The sequence below is a fragment of the Miscanthus floridulus genome, chromosome 9 (assembly GCF_019320115.1).
Source record: "Miscanthus floridulus cultivar M001 chromosome 9, ASM1932011v1, whole genome shotgun sequence".
Lineage (NCBI taxonomy): Eukaryota > Viridiplantae > Streptophyta > Magnoliopsida > Poales > Poaceae > Miscanthus > Miscanthus floridulus.
Window position 1 is genome coordinate 68,458,293 of NC_089588.1, and position 21,213 is coordinate 68,479,505.

General features: G+C 43.0%; 3 non-coding genes across 3 annotated transcripts; all 3 read left to right on the plus strand.

The window, feature by feature from the left end:
- The first annotated feature begins 1,682 nt into the window (after positions 1-1,682).
- Positions 1,683-1,773, plus strand: LOC136484619 (small nucleolar RNA R44/J54/Z268 family). Its single transcript, XR_010766124.1, has one exon. It is a non-coding gene; the product is annotated as a small nucleolar RNA R44/J54/Z268 family (small nucleolar RNA).
- A 73-nt stretch (positions 1,774-1,846) lies between these two features.
- On the plus strand, positions 1,847-1,925 carry LOC136484642 (small nucleolar RNA snoR122). The gene has a single exon (XR_010766145.1). It is a non-coding gene; the product is annotated as a small nucleolar RNA snoR122 (small nucleolar RNA).
- A 103-nt stretch (positions 1,926-2,028) lies between these two features.
- Positions 2,029-2,101, plus strand: LOC136484612 (small nucleolar RNA Z267). Its single transcript, XR_010766118.1, has one exon. It is a non-coding gene; the product is annotated as a small nucleolar RNA Z267 (small nucleolar RNA).
- The last annotated feature ends 19,112 nt before the right edge of the window (positions 2,102-21,213 follow it).

A 21,213-nucleotide genomic window follows, 5' to 3' on the forward strand; every position in this document is an offset into this window, starting at 1 on the left:
TCTTGATCTTCTCCACCTAGTCACATGACTCTATGTCATGTCTCATATGCAATGAACTCCTTCATCATATGTGTGAGCATTGCAACATACCCAAGCCATTTCCACCTCCATGGCTGAAGTTGTTCACACTAGTGTCCCTGTAGACTAATCACCTGTGTATCTTATATAAATATATATTAGTCCACCTAAGTCATCACTCAATTATCAAAACCAAACAAGGACCTTTCAGAGGGTCTAAATGTTCTTTTTACATATTGTTTATCCGTCCAAGTTTGTAGTTTGAATTATTCAAAAAATTATGAAACACTCCAGCACAATTTGTAAATAGGCAATGATGCTAGTCACACAAAAATTAATTTATTAAGATATAGAAAATAGCGAAACATATGGAGTCTATAAACACAGTACAAAGACTACAAACATACAACATTTTACCAACTATGTCAATGTTACAATCGAAGTCTACAAACACATTACAATATAATCACCTCACAAACATTCTTCTAGTACCTGAGTGGGGTCTTATTGGTGCAAGAGAATGCTGGTGAGGGTGGAGAGAGCCAACCAAGGTGCATAAGGGTTTGGACCCTATGATGAGAAAGTGGTCGCCGCTATCTGAGCGTAGACCAACAACTATTGGAGGCATGATGAGCAACTCCACGCCGCTGGTTGAGCGCACTCTGACAACCAACTGGCGACCCGAAAAGCAATATATTGCTAATAGCACCCAACCTTTGGTGTGGCTATCCATCTTCACAAACATTCTTCTAGTACCTCTCGTGTGCACTATCCTGACTATGCATAACAAAATGTGTATGTGTAGGTCTCTCTCCCACAAAACAACCCATATATGTAGATACTATAAGTGGCATACTAAATAGGCCAGCACGACAGACCTCATCCTTGGTTAGGTGTCAGGACATCGCTTTTCTAACCAATGTTGTGATAGTTAGGTGGATCCAATGTCCGAAATTAATACTAACACTACTACAAAAACGAATTTGCGCAGCGTCACCAAAATAGCCTCCGTGGCGGGCACAATTTTTGCCCGCTGCGATTAATGGCCATGATTTACCGAGGTGGGCCTTTTTTATTTACCAAGGCGGACGTTTTTGTCCACCACGGTAAATAGATTTACCGTGGCGGGCGTCTTAAGATGTCCGCCACGGAAAATACCCTATTTTCCGCGGCAGATGTCTTAAGACGCCCGCCACGGTAAATCTATTTACCGTGACGGGCATATTATAAGGTCCTCCACGGTAAATAGTGGCCTAGCAGGCAGCCCATATGGGCCCCAATATCCGCTCATTGTATATATACCGAAAGTTAGGGTTTTACTCATCCCCGTTCACTCAATCAGTCGTCGCCCTCCCCTCTCTCTCAGTCCTTCCCCGTGCGGCGCTGCCCCTCCTCTCCCTCTCCCTCTCCATAGCCGCAAGCAGGGCAGCGCCCCTCCCTCTTCTCTCACTCCCCCTCCCCATCCCCTCCACTATCTCACTGCTCCTCCACCCCATCCCCCGCAGCCACCTCCCTATGCCTCGTTCGAATTCGATTCGGCCTGCGGGTAGCGGCTCTGATCCGTGCTGTGCCGTGTTGCTTCTAGCATGTTCTTCCGATTTTTCTCCGGATCTTTGGTTACTGTTTTGATCGTTTTTCTTGGCGATTTGGATTGGGATTAGATGGGAGCAGGTGATGAGAACACAGACAGGGACATCAGAACCCTTTTCTGGGCGTGATAGACTAAGTCTTCAATGGGAATCTCTCTGATGCTTTTGGCTTCCCCAAAACCAAATCTCGTTTCTCTGTATTTCTTCCGAGATCTTGTTTCTTCTTCCTGGTAATTGGCTGCCGATGATGGCATAACAAATGCACGTATTATCGGATTGTTCCATGACGATCTACAAATTGTCACTACCACTGAGGCAGAATTTTAGATTTGCAATCTGTTTTCTTTTGAATTTGATTAATTTGTTTGTTTTTTCTCTTTCTGGTTTCTGTTTTCCTTTGGTCTGATAAGTTATCTCGAGCAAATTGCCTATGATGGTGTTAAATATACTTTGTAGCATTTTCGCTGTGAAATAACTTAAATCTGAGGCATTTTGCAGTTCAATAATCGTTGTTGCATCCTATCAGTTCAATAATCTCGACGATCTTTTCTTCGTGTCATGCCCTCGTCGTCCACGATGCGGGTTCTGGCCTCCTCTTCGTCCAAGGCCGCGGATCCAGCCGATCTGCGCTTCCCTCGCCATAGATCCGGCGAGGTCGTCCTCCCTGGCGCGGATCCGGCGAGGATGACCTCTTCGGCGGCGGATACGGCGAGGAGGAGACCCCGGCGGCGGATCCAGCGAGGTGCGGTGGCGCTGGTATTGGGCTGGGAACGGGCTCGTCGATGGGGCTCGAGAATGGGGCTCACCGACGGGCTCCTGGGTTTTTTTTTTGTTTTTTTAAATAATTTACCGCGGCGGGCACGTTACACGCCCGCCGCGGTTAAGCCACGATTTACGTGGCATCTAGGCCGCGGCGGACGGCTTTGCCCGCCGCGGGAAACCGAAAAACGCCCGCCTCCAGTAAAGTTTGTGTAGTAGTGTAATGGGCTAGAATGAAAACTGGCAGTGATATGCAAAATGTCACTATCGGGTTGTGGCTTGACCCGACATGGATATATCACTACCGGTCGTAGCACAAGCCGGCAACGATATGGTACATATCACTGTTGAGTGATGGGTTTAACCTACAGTGATAGGTGTTATCACTGCTAGGTGATTAGCTTCCCTAACAATTTTCTAGATCCTCGCCTTACGTCCCGGTAGTGAATAGTAGTCACTGACGGCCCCAGCACACCCTGCAGTGATGCTTCAATGTTTAGTTGCGTGTTTTTGGCGTAGGTGCTAAATCCTTGCTTACCGATGAGAATAGAGATTTTGATATAAAATGGCCTTACAGAGCTTTTTTTTTTTTAATTTGTTCTTGGAATATAGCTATCTTCTGTTAATGAATTTTTGCTAGCCGAAGATAGAGAGGTGAAATTAGCTCTCTAGAATGCGCACAAGGTATACAAAAGTTTTTTGTGGAGGGTTGAAAACATATAGAGAACGGCTTTTATTCAATGATTGGAGAGTGAATTTTAAGAAGGGACTGTTGAAGATGCTTTATGTGGTAACGGTTGCACCAACTAATCCTTTGGATTTAGCGTCGCTATTTTGGGGACATCTAGTCACATACAACAGCCTCTATATGCACAATACGCATATATTGGCCGTTTCAGCCTCGGTCAATCATTGTATAATACAAGTACGCATCTCACATCACTTTAGAGCCAGCGCCTCGTGCCTCAGCTGCAGCCGCATATGGAGCTGGTTTCTTCGGTCCCGCGTTGAATTTTGCAGCTGTGCCCCAACAGAGGAAGAAACCCAAAAATTCGTTGATTAATCTGGTCGGAGTTGCGGCTATTGTTCATGAAATTAATTTAAATTATAATTCAGCTCGCAAGTCAACACGAAAGTGTGTACTAATGTGGGAGATCCTCTAAAACTTCTTAGACCAAATTTTCAGGGAAATATTACTTTTACCACACTCGACCCTAGAAGTCGATGGTGACGTCTCGAGCTAGCCGGAGTCGCGTCACTTTTGCTTCCGCTCAAACTAGTGACGAAGCCAAAATTTTGCGGTAGTATGTCGGTCACAGACAATGACACTGAATAATTTTAATCCATATATATACTTTAGTCTTCTCTTCACTTTTAACTGCGTCTTAATTACACCCACGCGTCACGTACTTAGAGTGGTCCCAACCATAAAACTATGCATCGAAACTATACTTCCAAGAGATAGTCTCTATGAAAGAATTTTCATTCGATTATCTATATTATCCCAAATATTATCTACCTATCAGAACTATTACTATGTTAATTCCCGTAGAGACATGGTTTCTTATATAAAAAAATCATTTTCTTATCTCCCCTCTTAACTCTAGTGCCACATCAGCGATTTATCTACTTGACACATTAATTAATGCTATGGAAACCGCCTATTGGGACTGCCCTTAGGCTAGTTTTAGTGGGCGTTTTATGTTCCAGTTTTCAACACCTATACCTTAAAAATATTGAGAAAGTAGGTAATTTCGAGATTAAAATAAGAACATAAATCATGACGATCTCATATGGACGTGAATCCCTAACATAGTAGTTAAATGGGACAACATTAGTAGTGACATGATGAACAACATCGTGATCAAAACAGCAGGCATAATAATAGATTGAATCATGGCACATGTACCTTTCGTTTGTAGAAGGAGATATCGTTGTCATTGATGGTATGAAGTCGTCGATGAGTTGTGGAGGAGGAGCTCGGAGCAGCTCACGACGAAAATAACAGAATGTAGCGTCACCTGACATGGATGGAAGACGACCCACTGTAGAGGTTGTGAATAGTCACGCGATGAGCACTTTCTAAAAATCTTATTGGTCCTTTCCCTATGTAGGATCACGAGCTACGCCGTCGACGTGATAGTGGAAAGATGTAAAAACCCTAACTCGATTAGATGCGTTTTGGCATTGGTCGAGAGGCTATTTATATAGGCCTCTCCAACATGTTCTTGTGTTGTGATCACGATTTAAATCATTAGGACTTGTATGCATAAATTTAAATGCAAAGTAACAAACAATTAAATCTACTTCGGTAAACATTCACACAGGTGCCACATGTCGACGCCATTCGTCAGCCCCAGCCCGACGAGGCAAGGCGAGCGAGCATGCACATGTGGGCCTCCATTCTCCTCCTCACACTAGACTAGAGGAAGCGGAGTGGACTTCCATATTTAAGTATGGTTACATCTACTTCTACAAGCAAGGTGAGACTAAATGGTTTGCCACTCCTCTTTGCACACATGAAAGAGCCTTTGATATTTTTTGAAAATTTTAGAAATTCTTATTAGGCCAAGCCTATATATTTCAACAATCACCCACGAGATCTCAAATGTTCATTTCGAGATTTGCTTGTTCCCGCTACTATTTAATATACTAGTGTGTTCAACGGACCCTGTTAAGTTAAACTTCTACCAAGAACTTCAAGCTAGACCGTCCAAAACTTGAACAATGCACTACAGCTTGAATTGCAAATTTTATGCAGACAAATTTCACTCAAAGTCAAACTAGTACATGGTTGCAGGTAGCCTTCCCCGTGGATCTCTTTGGGGGCTTACTAGAGATCTCCAAGTCTCATAGACTGCAACACATTTTACAACCATGTTCGTAAAGATATGTTCTTTGAAGAATGCTCTCTTTGGACAACATCTTTGCTTGTTGGACCAATGAAACACACTAAGGTACTCACCAATCTGCCTTACTAAAGGTTTGGAAGTTACATCATCACAAAGTAGGATACATCAAAACTGTGAACTTAGTTTGACTTAGAAAATTTTCTAAGTTTGAAAAACAACACTGCTTTGATTTTTGTGATCCAAATTCAAGCATGTTAGGAGCTGAATTAGCCTATGACCCAAAAATAAAAGTTGTTACACTACTTGAGTTCTACAACTTTGTTTTAGGGTGCACAGCCATGCAAACAATCTATGCTATAGTTCAACTTAAGTCAAACATACATCATGAAAATGGTAATTTACACTATAACCATGACTTAGAGACCAAACTAGCCTAGTCATGAATACCAAAGTTGTTCCATATGACATTCTGAACATGTTTAGGGTACTCCTAAGGTCCCACAAGTATTTCATACATTGGTCACATGTAAATCCTAGGCCAAACTAAGCATGTCATCACTTAAGAGCTTAATTAGGTAAAGTGATCTACATGAACATTGTTTCATTAGGCATCCTAAGTGTAGCTAAGGTGTTTTAGTGACCAAACCTCACCACTTGCATTAGCCACACATGATTATAAAGCATACATACAATGAAACATAGAAGAACAATAGTATGTTTCACATGTTTCATAGCAATGTTTCTTATGAAAATGCTTATGCATGAATGAATGATGCTTATGCTCATGTAATGCAAGTGCAATTATGCAAGCCTAACACCTAGGGTGTTACAAAAACCATCAAGGTGGACCAAAATGTCAGAATTAATCATGATTATCCACTACAAAACCAACTCCTAGAGACTCTGGAAGACAACAAAAGGCAAACCACCGAAGTAGAGAGGAGGACAATGCTAGGTGGGTATGGCTAGCCCCACCTAAAGGCCGCTCGGCCCCCTAGGCCCATAGCTCAGCATCTCCTTCAAACGTTGGTGCTCACCGCCTCCTAGGTTCAATCTACACCGTTGCTTTAAGTCGATTTGATCTGAGGGCTCAGGATTGATGGTTCCCCCTATATATAACACCCCCAACCCCCTTGGGGCATCTTGATCATTATCTTCTCCAGAAACCCTGATCAGAAGAGAAGAACCTTAGAGGTCCATAAATATTTAGGGCATAGCTAGTTAAGTAGATCTAGAGGAAGGCAAGCTTCGCTTGGATTCCTGATTTTGTCAAGAATGTGGCTTAGTATAGCCCTTGTATCCTCTCTTGTATCTTTCATATTCCATATATTTGCTACATTTGTGATGACATTGTTCTTAATATTATTCATGTTCCTAGTTATCATGTTCATCGTTTACTTTGATTATATGCTTAGTATAGCTAGATTGTCTTTATGTTCTAGCATAAGTTCGTATAGCGCTCACTCTAAAGTACATGGGGTGAGTGGTCGACATTGTGTAAGTGTGGTGCTTATACGTTGTTTACCTGTGGATGCACCCTATATTCTAGGCTATGTGGTAGGACATTATGTAAGCATGGTGCTTATACGTTGTTTACCTATGGATGCACCCTATATTCCGGGCTATGTGGTAGATCACGAGTGTGACACTCTCATTGAGTCCTTTGTAGTCCACTCTCCAAATATAGGTCAAGTAGGATCTAGTTGCGAAGGAAATCAGGCTCTGTTCTTGATCTTCCTTAGTAATATCCCTTTTGTGTAGATATGAAGTTGATCTTAGCCATGATTATTAAGTGTAATTGCACTAATCATAATATGCTTTGACTTGTAATTAAGATGATTTAAGAATTATTTCTCTATTGTATCTACTTAGCCATGCTAATGCCATCCAGAAGGAGTACTGTGGGTGTTCATTATCATTTATCATACATATATATTTTATCTCTTGATTTACCCCTGTTGTGAATAGAAGATTGGTAGTGGTTTATCTCTCCATCATACATATAAGTTATCAATATATTCCCTTTGCCCATCCTTTCCTATGGTAAAAATATAAATAATGATACCTAAAATACTCCTGGGTGAAGTGCTACAATGGTATATTATCTGTGCGCTTGCAGACCCCTTCCATATATATTCTTCTAAGTAAGAAATGCCAACAAGCATTTCTAGCAATGTTTACAAGTTTCATTAATAAATACCAACAGCCATGTAGGACCTCATTGACAAAATACACTGGGTGTTGTTTTGTAGACTTCTCGGCTTGTTGCTCGACCACTAGTACTACGGTAACAACTATAGGAGTTGCTGATACATAAAGGAGCATGACTTCACCATCTTTGGGTGGAACCAGTATAGGTAGCTGCTTCAAGTATTGCTTGAATGCTTGAAATGCTTCTTCGGCCTACTCACTCCAAAGAAAACCATCATGTTTTTTAACAATTTATACCTCGTTCCCTGACTTGGATAAGAATTGACTTAAGGTTGCCATCATGCTAGCTGGCTTCTAGACTTCTTTCTTGTTGCACGGAGACTACATGTCATCGATTGACTTGACCTTCTTCGGGTTAGCTTCGATGCCCCGATGGGACACCAAGTATCGAGTAGCTAACTCAAGGAAATGCCAAATGTGCATTGGTCATGGTTTAGCATCATATAGTTCTTACATAAGTTATTAAAAGTTTCTTCTAGATTGGCGATTAAATCACCTTTGAATTTTCTTTTAACAATGATATCATCAATATGTGCTTCCATATTACGGCCAATATGGCCTTCAAGGACAATATGAACACACTTTTGATACGTAGAACCAACATTCTTAAGGCCAAAAGGCATCTTAGTATAATAGTACACACCGAAAGGAGTTACAAATGCAGTTTTTCCCTCATCGTTTATGCACATACTAATTTGGTGATACCCTGAATAGGCATCTAGAAAACATAGCAATTCTCATCGGAGGTTGAATCTACAATTTGATTTATCCTCGAAAGGGGATATTCATCCTGTGGGCATGCTTTATTCAAGTCAGTGTAGTCCACACACATCCGCCATGTGCCATTAGGCTTCTTGACCATGACGAGGTTGGCTAGCCACTCTAGAAAGGGACCTCTCATATGAAACCGACCTACAACAGTCGGTTGATTTCATCTTGTATGACGGCTCGCTTCTCGAGTGTGTAGCGTCTTTGCTTCTATCTGACTGGTCGGACACCAATTGGTAGACCTAGTTTGTGCGCGACTATCCCCTAGATTCATCCCAACGATGTCGATTTTGTTGAATCATCATGGCCTAGAAGGGGTAGTCTAGTTGTTGGGTGCTCGGTTATGATCTTCCCTAGATTGGGACACGTCGCCAGGCTTGCCCAAAGGCCCTTGCTGCTGCCTCCTTTGATCGAGGAGTGTTGGTAGGGATGCGAACCCAGGCCTTGTCCTGGACAGCAACAAGACAGGGGTAGTTGAGGTGATTAATAATGTTTGCCGGGCCACGTGGACCTTGAACCCCCTGGTGTTGTAGTAATCTTACCGGGGCCTTTGTTCGGGTGCCATTTTCATGATATATCTGAGGGCCCGTGAGTCTTGAAAGAAAACTCTTCGATTCTCCCATTGATGTTGAAGCAGATATCAGAGGTCTCAGCATAGATGGTGGCTTTGGCGGTGCATAAGAATGGTCGACCCAAAATTATGGGTGATGTCTGCTCACGCCCGGTGTCCAATACCACAAAATGTGACACCACATTGGAGTCCCTAACTAGAACACAGACGTCGTCGGTGAATCCTTCAACACGGCGAGTTGATCGATCCACAAACCTGACACGCATATTTGTTATTTGCAAAAGTGCAAGTCGGAACACACTATCGTAGACTGCCATAGGGATAATGTTCATGCTAGCACTGAGATCGCTAACAGCTTCAAGTGTATGTGGACCGATCGAGATCAAGATAATGGGATGACTAGGGTCACCCTTCATGACTGGCCAAGAGGGGTCATACCACCCACTGATGGCTCATTCTCTAGAGAATCTTGACTTGACTATTTCAATAGTATTGACCTCATCAATCATAGTGGTACAACACTAGGATGTGAGATCTACCGATAGCTCGGATTCACTAGCACCCTAAGCTATCCATGTTACGTTGCCCTAAGAATCCCCATAGCCTGCTATTTCATCACCTAAGACCTTGTGATGTGCTTGTTGGGCGGCAAAACTTACCCAAGGGGGTTGTCTTCATGGCTTATTAGTTTTGTGATGATTGAAAGACAATCTCTCCTTCTTTCTGTTGATGTTGAAATGAATGTTGGAGGTCACAGTGTAGATGGTGGCCTTTGCGGTATGTATAAAAGGTCGACCCAAGATAACGAGCGCCTGTGGACTATGACCGGCATCTAAGACCACAAAATATGTAGTTACGTATGAACCACTACTACACTTGGACCTTTTACAACCACGTCGTAACCCCCATCGTAGTACAATTTTAGGCTCAACAGTAAGCTATTGGCAGTGATAGTCATAGCCATCACCATCGGTATCTGAGACCGACTGGGGTGTACACTATACTATCATATTGGCTTATTATCCGTCCGTGATAAGGTCCTTACTTCTGTTGCATTGGAGCACGACCTGCCTGTGTGGGTATGCACTAACCCTACCGCATGGCTTATGATCTATCCATGATTAGATCCTTATTCTATTGCATTGTAGCACAACCCTCCTGTGTCAAGGCAAACATCACTGTCGCTTTAGCATATGAACCATTTGGTCATAGGGTATGGTCACCATCGTGTAGTAGTACGATCCGCCCGTGATGATCCTTTAGTCGGTGTCGGGTTACTAAATGATGCGGCGGTGATACACTATTGACCCCTACCACATCAGACGAATAGAGGTAGTGATGGCCATCTACTTAACCAATGGCGAGTGGTACGACAGTGATGACGAAACAACCAACAACCCTTACATCCGATAGTGACAGAATTGCATCCAGTTTTCACAATGTATTTACTAATTCAGCTGGGCCTTAATAACTTACTGAACACACACCATAGAGATATATTCATTACACATCATTCATCATGTGCACAATGAAGAGTACTTGTTATAATAACAATGCTCGACACTAACATAACAATTGTGTCAACTAATGATTTAACACAAGCGGTACATAGCATAATAAAGGTTTTGCTCCCTACAGACTTTCATAACTAAAATGAGGTGGATGTGCTCCATTCGTTCAGATTGGCACTTCTTGATTAGCTTGGCAGCCAATGCACCATGGAACCCTTCTTCTTCCTCAAATAGCCATTGCAGGAAAATCGTTCAAAAGCACTGACACTCCAAAACCTGCACAATGCAAAGCTTTATTGCTCTGAACAAAATTGGACTATATATATAGACTCAAAACAACTCCCTATCTGAACAAAGACATGTCCTAACAACAAAATACAACATATGCACTGTTACAACTCTGCTAATGACTCCATGAATAAGGGAACATAAGGCAGATAGTGAGGTCCATTCAAATAAATACTCTAGGTACTTCTAGGATAGCAAATGACCCGGGCAGGGAGGACATGAACTTTTCTACGGCTCATGTCATATGCCATCAGTGTTCTATCCTCCCCAACAAGGAAAATCAAATTCCATTCTAGGTGAACTGCAATCACTCTGTAGTCTACATTGGCTTCCTCGAAAACGAGTCAAATATTTTTCAGTCCAAATAGCTACAGCGTGTTCACCATATGCTTTAATGTCCATTTACTAGTACCATAGTCTTTAAGGATCCAGATTGAAAGGTCAAACCTATTGAAAATATTAGCAATACATAGACACAACTGACCCTGATCTCGATGGATGGACATTACAGGATCCTCGATATCAATACCAACTATTTGGGACACCTCTAGCATGTGCATGAAACCATTAAGAAACACAGTTCCTAAAAATTTGCATACTAGAATATCCTCTCATTTAGATTCTTTACACATCCATGCTCTAGTTTTGGATGAGTAGATGCTGACAACTAACACCCTAGGTGACCTTACTCACACAGTTCTACCACATGGAATTGTGAGGACATTGTGGGATCAAATCCCAAGCGAGCTAAACCATAACAAAGGTTGCTATGCTGTAGTACCACTAATTTGCTAGTCACTGGATTGTAGACAACATAGCAAAGTCCAATGCACTAGCAGAGGAAGAGACCTCTACAGCAATCTGAGATGACTAAATCCTGAATGGGGAAGGGCAAGAATGAAAAGGAGGTGTATTCATCGGTGAAGCTGGTGAATCGGCATTTGCCTTTCCAGTTGCCATACATGAATCTGGTGACAAACTGGGGCAGCTCCTTATGGTACTTAGATCTAGAGATGAGGTAGTACTAGGAGTGACACACACACTTGCATATGCATAAGGAGAGGGTGGTGAGGTGGCGGAGGATAAGGACCAAGACTTCATCTGTGAGGATGTCTACTTCATTCCTCTTGTTGGTGGCCTCCTCCTCCATCTTGACTAGTATGTGGTGGAGCAGGGCCGGTGATGGAAGTGGCGGCACTGTCGCATGAATCAGAGTATGAGCACCTACGGGGATGTGCTTGTGAGCTCCTTAATGATCACATGGAAGCTTGATTCATACTCAGATGAGATAAGAGGGGAATAAAAAGCCAAGAAACATGGATAAGGGAAGTGCGAGAAAGCATTACCCTTGCCTTTGGATCTTGTGGTAGTGAGCTCGTGTGACCATGGTGGTGATGAGTACTAGCCTGGTCACCGGTGGATCTGTGCAGGCGTGTCAGTGAGGCATACTGGTGTGGAGCACTAGCTTGTCGGTGGTGAGTGGTGGCTTGCACGCCGATGAGTAGGTGAGGAATAGTACCAATTGAGGGGGAGACAGTTAGGGTGGCTAGGTGGGTAGCAGTCTTTGTAAGCTAACTACAAAGTAGGACTTACGGGAACAGAAATGTCCACCAAAATTTCTAAAAACGTGTGGGAGTCTCACGCTGGCTTGCAAATTTTGACGATATTGGCGGTGAAGGCTACCGGCGGTGGTGATTTGGCCTTAAAGAAGATGGGACCATAGCACCTAGCAGCGGTGATACTTTATATCCGATGGTGACAGAATTGTACAATGTTGATACTAATTTAGTTGGGCCTCAATAGCTTACTGAACACACATCATACATTTTACAATAACAATGGACGCTAACATGACAAAGTTTGTTAGTTGATGTTGCATAATAAAGGTACTGATCTCTACATTAATAGTGGACATGATAACAAAGCCATAGCATATGACGGTTTGCACATACAAAGCAACAATCCACTAGCATCTTAGTGAGGTAACAATGTTCAAAATCAATAAAAGATATTCTTTTTTGATTAACTCTGTTACACTTTTGATTCACTAGGCGTACAATAACAAGCATCTATCACCAAGTACAATTATAATGGCAAAAACCTTGGTCCTATTCTTCAGCACTACTTCAGGAGTACTTTTTAGCAAATGAACAGTGTTTTCTCACACAACAAATCAGCATAAGCATCAACATAAGCCAAATTTTAGTGATGAGCGCAGGTTTATCCCTGCACTCAGTGATGGACATCTCATGAAGGGTAGAAGCTAGACGAAGGCGTAACTAAACCTTCATTGTGCCTTCAAATCTTCTACATGAGCAGGGACGATGCCTAGAAGAAGCCTAGGGAAGAACTACCTCGTGGAACTCCCTCTAACATCTGACAGGATGAGGAGCCACGCGAGGAGCCTTGCCTGTACCGTCTTCTTCATCATTAGGAAGGAAAGCATGGCACATTGGCAAGAGATCCCAAGTCGAGATCTATTGGCCAAAAGGTTTCTTGGCAATAGCAAGGCACCCTCCACCCTCTAGGATTTCCCATAGATATTTTGACCTAGAAGTTTCCCGCACACCGATCATCAACGAGCCTAGCCGCCATGTCACCAGTGACCCAGGCCACCGAAGATGGTATTGTTCTTCCCCATCACTTCACAGAACTTCCTCTAACACCCAAGACAAATGGCCACCAGCAGACCACTATAGCACCGGATCTTGAAAGCCTTCTCTCAGCAACGGTGGAGGCACCAAAGTACGCCATGAACCATGGTGGACAAAAGGAGTTGCCACTCTCTTACTCAGTCTAATGCTAAGGGATTTGGAGGGAGGGGAGGGATGAGAGACTTAGTACACCCAGACCTAGCTTAAATAGGCCAACCTTGAGATGCACCTAGACTCAATGCAGTTAAGATGTGTGATCTAGGGAGCATGCATCAGGGAAGATGAGGTATACGACGGTTCCCGGCATAACAAGTGGTGGGGACGATGTTGGAAGTTGGGACATTCAACACTCACCTTGAAGATGCACCTAGACTCAATGCAATTAAGATGTATGATCTAGGGAGCATGACAAGGTATACAATGGTTCTCGGTGGTGGGGACAGTGTTGGAAGTCGGAGGATGCCCTAAGGGCATCCCAAATGGTTCCCAAATATTATTTACTTAAAACTTGGTCAAACGTGAAACACCTAAGGGTCAGAGGTATATGGGTGGGCTGAGAGAAGGCTATAAGGAACCATACAGCCAACAAGCTAGCTATATTATTAGCCTTGCTCTATGATGGTTCCTGGCACAATAAGTGGTGGGGACGGTGTTCGAAGTTGGGACGACATTCAACACTCACGCACACTTCCCTTAGTTTTGGGCTTCCTATGCATCTTAATAAATTTTAGTGCGAACACATGCCCCCAATCTTGTGCGTAACTCAATGAACCCACTATAGAGGTCCCCTAGGGTTATAAATTTGGAGGCAAGGCAGAGTAGAAGGAATACTACTTTTCTTCATATGTTGTGTTGTGACACATATCTTTTCTTCTTTGTTTTCTCCTTCTAGTCTTCTTCTGAGCAATGGCTCACGACAAGCATTCAAGGGAGGAAACTCCAGAAGCTGCGGATCCGCCTCTGTGCCTTCATGTCCCTCTTTGTTGCCAAGGGTTAGAGGAAATGATTTCTTATCCCTATGTCTACCTTACATTCATCCTTTGAATATGCAGGGATACCTTTCGTGCTATGATACATCAGCCAACTCCGGCGGAGGTTGGAAAAGAATCAATTGTGCGTGCTATTGAAGCACATCTTGCTAGGTCCATGGTATCTTCATCTTCATCTTCATCCTCCGACTCTGAGTCATATGATGGTTAGGATATCTAGAATCTTATCCGTGAAAGGAGGGAGGCCGAAAACATGTATTCTGAAGTGACGTGTGAGGTAGGTTGGCTCGAGCTATGTCTTGATGTCGTTAAAACAACCCTCTCTGCATCTAAGACCAATGTTGCTTAGATGAGGGTTGATGAAGGTCATGCTAGGGCAAAAGGTAAAATTTCTTTGAAGAGTCTTTCCTTTTATATTCGCGACTTTATCCAATAACCCTTCATTTTCATTAGATCTTGAGGAATAACTGGTTGCTTCCTGTCGCAAGATCGACGAGGCTCATCACTAGGAGATTGACCTAGATAGTCACCACGAGATCCTCCAATAGGCAGTACAAGGCACAGTTACAACAGTCAACACTAGGGGAGTTTCTCTTGAGATCAGCTATAGGATATCCCATTTCGTGCCAGAGAGGTGGCAACTCACGGGGTCCATTTTGGTACCGGTGCCTCTCTAGCTACAGTGCAACTGCACTCAGGGCATGACCTCCATCACCTAGAACTTGGTTTTCTAGATACTGATCGGCTGGAAGATCAAGAGGACCTGATTAGATACTTCACTGATGTTGCCGAGGCTATCGTGGTGACCATCCATGCAGAAGATGTTGTAAATAATGTTTTCTCTAGACCATAGATTATATCTAGGGCCATATAAGTAAAGAATCTACTATTTTGCAAGTCACTTTTGATCGTATGTCTTTTAATGGTATTTTGTGTTCTAAAGGCGATACTCTAGGTGCCAGCTATATTTTGACCCGATGAGACCTGACTATCAAGCATGGACCCAAATACTTGGGTATAGTACTTCTTTACATATCTTCCATTGAGGTTTACGCGACAATAGATACGTATCATATGGCGGTTTGCACATACAAACCAACAGATCTGCATCTCGATCCTCTAAGGTACTAAGATCATGGAATCTAAAGAACGATGCACCACATCATAAAACTTCAACCTTAGTGAGGTGCTCTACCTTCCATCTTGCAACCCTCACGGTCAAGAGATGTGATATGCTTCTTGACCATGAGAGTTGCAAGATGTACCTCACGGTCAAGGGGTATGATTTGCTTCTTGACCATGAGAGCTGCAAGATAGAATATAAGCACCAAATCTTGAAGAATGACTGGACGAGCACCTCGCAAACTTGAAGCACCTTGTTGATGGTAGTTAACATTCATCATAAACCATCAATATAACTTGTATAAATGGCTAAAATGGATCACCAATGTAGACATAGGGGTTTAAACTGATAAATTTCATGAGTTTTGGTGAATCTGTGTTTCCAGCAGGATTTAATCAGAAAACCACCAAGGAGGACCTATTCATCAAAAGAAATCACAAAATTCCGCCACGTAATCAACGTGGGAAGACTGTAGAAGACTCCAGAAGGTGAATCACCGAAGCAGAGGCCATGCCGGCCAGCCTATGGGCCCCCTGTCAGCCTCTCCATTATTAAGTCAATTCTCCACCGCCTTAAGGATTGTATCTCCACTGTTTATTCATGTCGGTTTGATCTAAGAGCTCAGGATTGATGCTCTGGCCTATATATACCTGCCTGCACCCCCCTCCAGGGTAGATGCCTCATTTGATCCTAAGAGCTAAGAAGCCAAAAACCCTAATTCATATATCCATCAGGATCAGAGCTAGCAATCAAGAGAAGATTAGTCCTTAATAGGATCTAGTCTTATATTAGATATAGTGAGACAGAGGGAGAAGCAAGAGTTTGGAGGAGTCCTGGCCTATCGATGCTCTCTCTATGGCTTGTACCTTGGCAGAATCAAGTTCTTCTTGAGCTTGCTTCTGAGGTTTCTCTGATAATCGACTTCTAATCCAAGTAACCATGTTCATATTGTTCTTTAGGTTTGTGACACTCTTTTGAGTACTTTAATCCTTGTAGCTCCTAGGTTAAAGTAGTATTCATATTGTAAGCATGGTGCTTAGACTCGGTTACTCATGGATGTACCCTATATTCTGGATTTGGCAATGATATGGTTTACATAAGTTAATTACTTCTTTTGTTATTATGAACCAATGCTATCTTCTAATAAAGAAATCATGAGCATGTCATCCAAGAAACACCATGTACCTTTTGCATAGTAATACCCTTTCCATCCACCAAATATCTATGTGTTGGAATTACGTTCTATGAGTACGGAGTGTACTCATGGTGTTGCCATCAAGTTATTTTGTAGGTACGTGTTAGAATGGGTGGAGCCATGGCTCTAACCACTGCTGCATAGTTGCACTCAGAAGGGGCGTTCCGATTATGCTACAAGTTAACCCCAAAGTATCAACTGAGTGATCAAGAGTTGTCAACTTTAGAAGTGAGGTTTAATGTTGTCCATTGGTTGGACCGAATTGTGGAACCTTTGTAAAGATTTTCCTATCTTCAAGTATTTATGTACTATTCAAGTATTATCCTTTAGTATGTGTCGGTTTGCTATCTGGACTGTTATATGCCACTCAACCTGATCCTGAAGAGGAGTTGCCAAGGTGCGCTCCTAGGGGCCTCGTGGTGGAAATGCGACAACTCCCATCGGCTTCGATCTCGGGGCATGACATATTTGGTCCTTGGGGAACCCTGCTTGGTGTGAAGAACAATAATAGTTGAGACATGAGATTTATACTAGTTCGGGCCCTCGGGAAGCGAGTAAAAGCTGTACGTCCAGTTGCTACTCTTTTATTGCTTGTATTCTACGAGATTGCAATTACAATGTAGCTATGCCTATGAAAGAGTCAATGATTACAATAGGGGGTGTTGCTAGCTATTTATATATAGGATCAACTTGCCCTACATGCTAAGAAGTCATGCCCTAGTCAGAGTCTTTGGCACAATCTGGTGATATCCTTCCTCAAATTGGGTAGTCATAGGCCTTCGGGTCTTCTCTATTCTAGAGTCGGTAGTCGGTTAATACGGAAGTTAGGATACCCGAGGGTATGGTATCGACAATGTGTGTCCCAGTCGGCTCGGCTTTTCATACGACTGTGCAATTCAACCCCACTAGCACAACTGCATCAATGGTTCAACCATCCATGCTACAAGTTTCATCTCCTGGTTTGATTGTTTTCTAGGCCTCGCTATCAATCCAACCGATGGTGGAAGCATCACACCATCGCTTATGTCTTCTACGGTAGTGAAAGTGGCGACAGTGGTAGCTCAATCTGTAGTAGTGATCACATTTCTGTTTAACATCACATTTAAATATAATTGTAGCATAATCACATTATCTTCACATTGTAGTATAATCAAACATCTCTAACTTTAACCATCAATTTCAAAAAAATCAATATAGTTTCACATGTGAACTATATATTATGAAAATATTTCTCATAGAGAATTGATCTAAAACAATAAACATGTTGCTCACTAAGAATATAAAAAACAATTATTGAATGTAGGCTCGATGGCTCAGTGAAAGTCAAAGGAGAGGTTGTGGGTGACCGTAGACCAAATCAACTAGGATGGCGCACTGTGGGTAGGGACCGAGCATGGCATATGAGGACAGCAATGGCGGACTATGGAGAATGGGATGATGCTCGACAATCGGTGTCAGGGTCAAGGTTGAAACTGCTAGCGACGCTCTTAGGGCTCCTGTGGTCAGCATAGATGCAGACGGTTGCACAAGGGAGATGAAATGTGGGTGCTATGGAGATAGACGAGATGGTGGGGAATAGAAGTTTTTAGTATACATGGAAAGGACATCACCGCCGATTCTCATCTGAGCCTGGCAATGTTGTTTTAGTATCACTATCGGGTTAGTTATACAACCGACAATGATGCACCTAGATGCCTAGTTAGTTTCTAACCAATAGTGATGCGCTAAGACCACTGCTGGTTAGTTTGTAACCAGCAGAGATGCGCGAAGATCACTGTTGATTTATGTTTTGACCCAGTATTGATATATGGTCCAAACCTTTACTTTCTCTATACATGTGTACTTGGTTTGTCCTATGCAGGCCCATTGATCCCAAATCTCTTGTCCTTGTCCCCCTTGTCACAACCAGTTTGGTCGAAAAGGGTGCTGCCCCTCACGCATATAGATGGTGTCCACGTCTAGGTCCTCAGCATCATATAGAGTTTGTTTGTGACTGAGGCCAAGCACCTCTCACTATGTGCAATGAGTGTAAGTACCACATTGTGTTGGAGTTCAGGGTGAAGAAGGAAGTTCTCAACTATGGCTGCATCTTCTATAGGTGTCCAGATTGCAAGGTTAGGTCTTGTTGGCCATGTTTTTTTTTATGATTTCTAGCCTTTTTGTGATCATTTTGATTCAAAGTTCTTGGTTTGATGTTCTAATTTTAGTGGGATGGTGGTGGATGTGATGGCTAGTACTAGGAGGAAGAATATGTTAAGTTGCTAAAAAAGTTGGATGAGGAGGCTGATGAGAGTGCACCTGATGTGCATGAAGAGGTGAATTAGAAGAAGCCCATTGATGAAGAACTAGCAAATAATTTGTATCTTTTAGTTGGAATTGGAGGCAAAATCCTTGTTCTATTGAAGTGCAGTATTGGTCTAGTTTGTTTAGTACTATTTGGGATTGTCTACATTGTATGGAGGCTGTAGGGTTGAGATGACAGACTAGAGGGGGATGAATAGTCCTTTCTAAAAATTAAATGTATCGGCTAACCAAAACAAATGTGAAATTAAGACTATTAGTCTAGCCAAGACTACACTCCTCTAACTAAGTTTTCTAGCACCTTACAAAGATCATAATATGAGCAACTAAGGTGCTAGGCAAGGTAGAGCTCACCTAAACAATTCTATAAGCAAGGTCACACAAACATATGCAACTAGTACTTGAAGCAACCGGGGAGCTCCTACACAAATTAGTGAGCAAAGCGCACAAAGTCTAAGCCAACTAGTAGTTCTCAATAGCAAGGCTACACAAGCCAAACTAGAGAGCACAAATTACTTAGCTACACAAACTAAGCAATGTAACTAGCAAGGCTACTCAAGCCAACTAGTTACGTAAGAGAGCAACTATTTTACTACTAAAGTAAACTAGCTACACAAGAGCAACATTACAAGCACAATGTATGAATAAGTAAATACAAGCTTGTGAATGGAGATTGCAAACCAACAGAAAGATGATGACACGATGATTTTATCCTGAGGTTTGGTGGTTTGCCAACCACTTAATCCCCATTGAGACAAGCTCAAGGTTGTCGCCGGTCCTCTTGCTAGTGGTGACCCACAACACAAGCTCTAGCACTTGACATGACTAGACCACTTGATGCCCTTCATGTCTCACTCTACTAGAGTTTCTCTTCGTGGCTCCCACGGGGCGAGCACAATACCCCTCACAAAGCACTTCTCCGGAGCACCACACAAGCTTCTTGTGAGCTTTAAGATAGAGAACTCACCACAAAATCATCTAGGTGGTGGCAATCTCCAAGAGTAACAAGCACCACCGGCTTGCAACTTGATCACCTAGTGCCACCCGATGCAACCACTCAATGCAACGCACTAGGAATCGCTCACTTCGCAATCGGATCACACTCTTGCAAGCTTAAGTGAAATGGTGGGCTCTCAAGCACTCTCAAGCATGGACACTAAGTCCCTCAAGGTGCTCAACCTAAGCCAAGGCCGAGACACCTCTCTATTTATAGGCACAAGTGGCTAAAGACCCGTTGCTCAAAAGCTATCTAGGGGGCATCAGACCGGACTACTATAGTACCATCGTACTGCTACACTGATGGCACTACCCTAGATTTTGCCTCATGTCCTCAACCATTGGAGCCCAATGGCTATCTCACGTGCACACTCAGGACACTGTCAGACCATACCATCGGACAGGTCTGATGCTCCGTCCTACACTTGCAAAAACATGAACATAGTGCTCACGAGAGTTTTGGGGACCGTCAGACCGAGTCCTATGCCAAGGTGTCAAACTTCTACAATGATGGTCCTATGCCTCAAAAAAACTACACCTAGCTCCCAAGAGTGCTAAGGACCGTTGGACCTGGTCCTATGCAAGGCATCGGACTGCTATAGTGATAGTTGAAAGGTCCTAATGGCTAGAGGGGGGGTGAATAGCCTAATAAAATTTCTACAACAACACTTAACTAAATGGTTAGACAATTATGAGGCAAAGCAAGAGTTGCGCTAGCCTACTCAAAATGCAAGCCACCTACCACAATTCTAGTTTAGATAGTATCTATTCACGCAATAGCTATGACACTACCCTATGTTAGTGTGCTCTCAAAGGCTAACTAAAGAGCCACACTAACCAATCAAACAAGCTCTCACAACTAGCTACACTAAAGAGCTTGACAACTTGTCTGCGGTAATGTAAAGAGAGTGATCAAGAAAGTTATACCGCTGTATAGATGAAGGAACCAATCAATCAATCATAAGAGTGAATAACAATGAAGACCAATCACCTTGGAATCAAAGGATGAATACAATGATTTTTTACCGAGGTTCACTTGCTTGCCGGCAAGCTACTCCTCGTTGTGGCGATTCACTCACTTGGAGGTTCACGCGCTAATTGGCATCACACGCTAAACCCTCAATAGGGTGCCGCACAACCAACATAAGATGAGGATCACACAAGCCACGAGCAATCCACTAGAGTACCTTTTGGTGCTCCACCGGGGAAAGGTCAAGAACCCCTCACAATCACCACGATCGGAGCCGGAGACAATCACCACCCTCCGCTTGACGATCCTCACTGCTGCAAGCCATCTAGGTGGCGGCAACCACCAAGAGTAACAAGAGAATCCCACAACAAAACATGAACACCAAGTGCCTCTAGATGCAAACACTCAAGCAATGCAC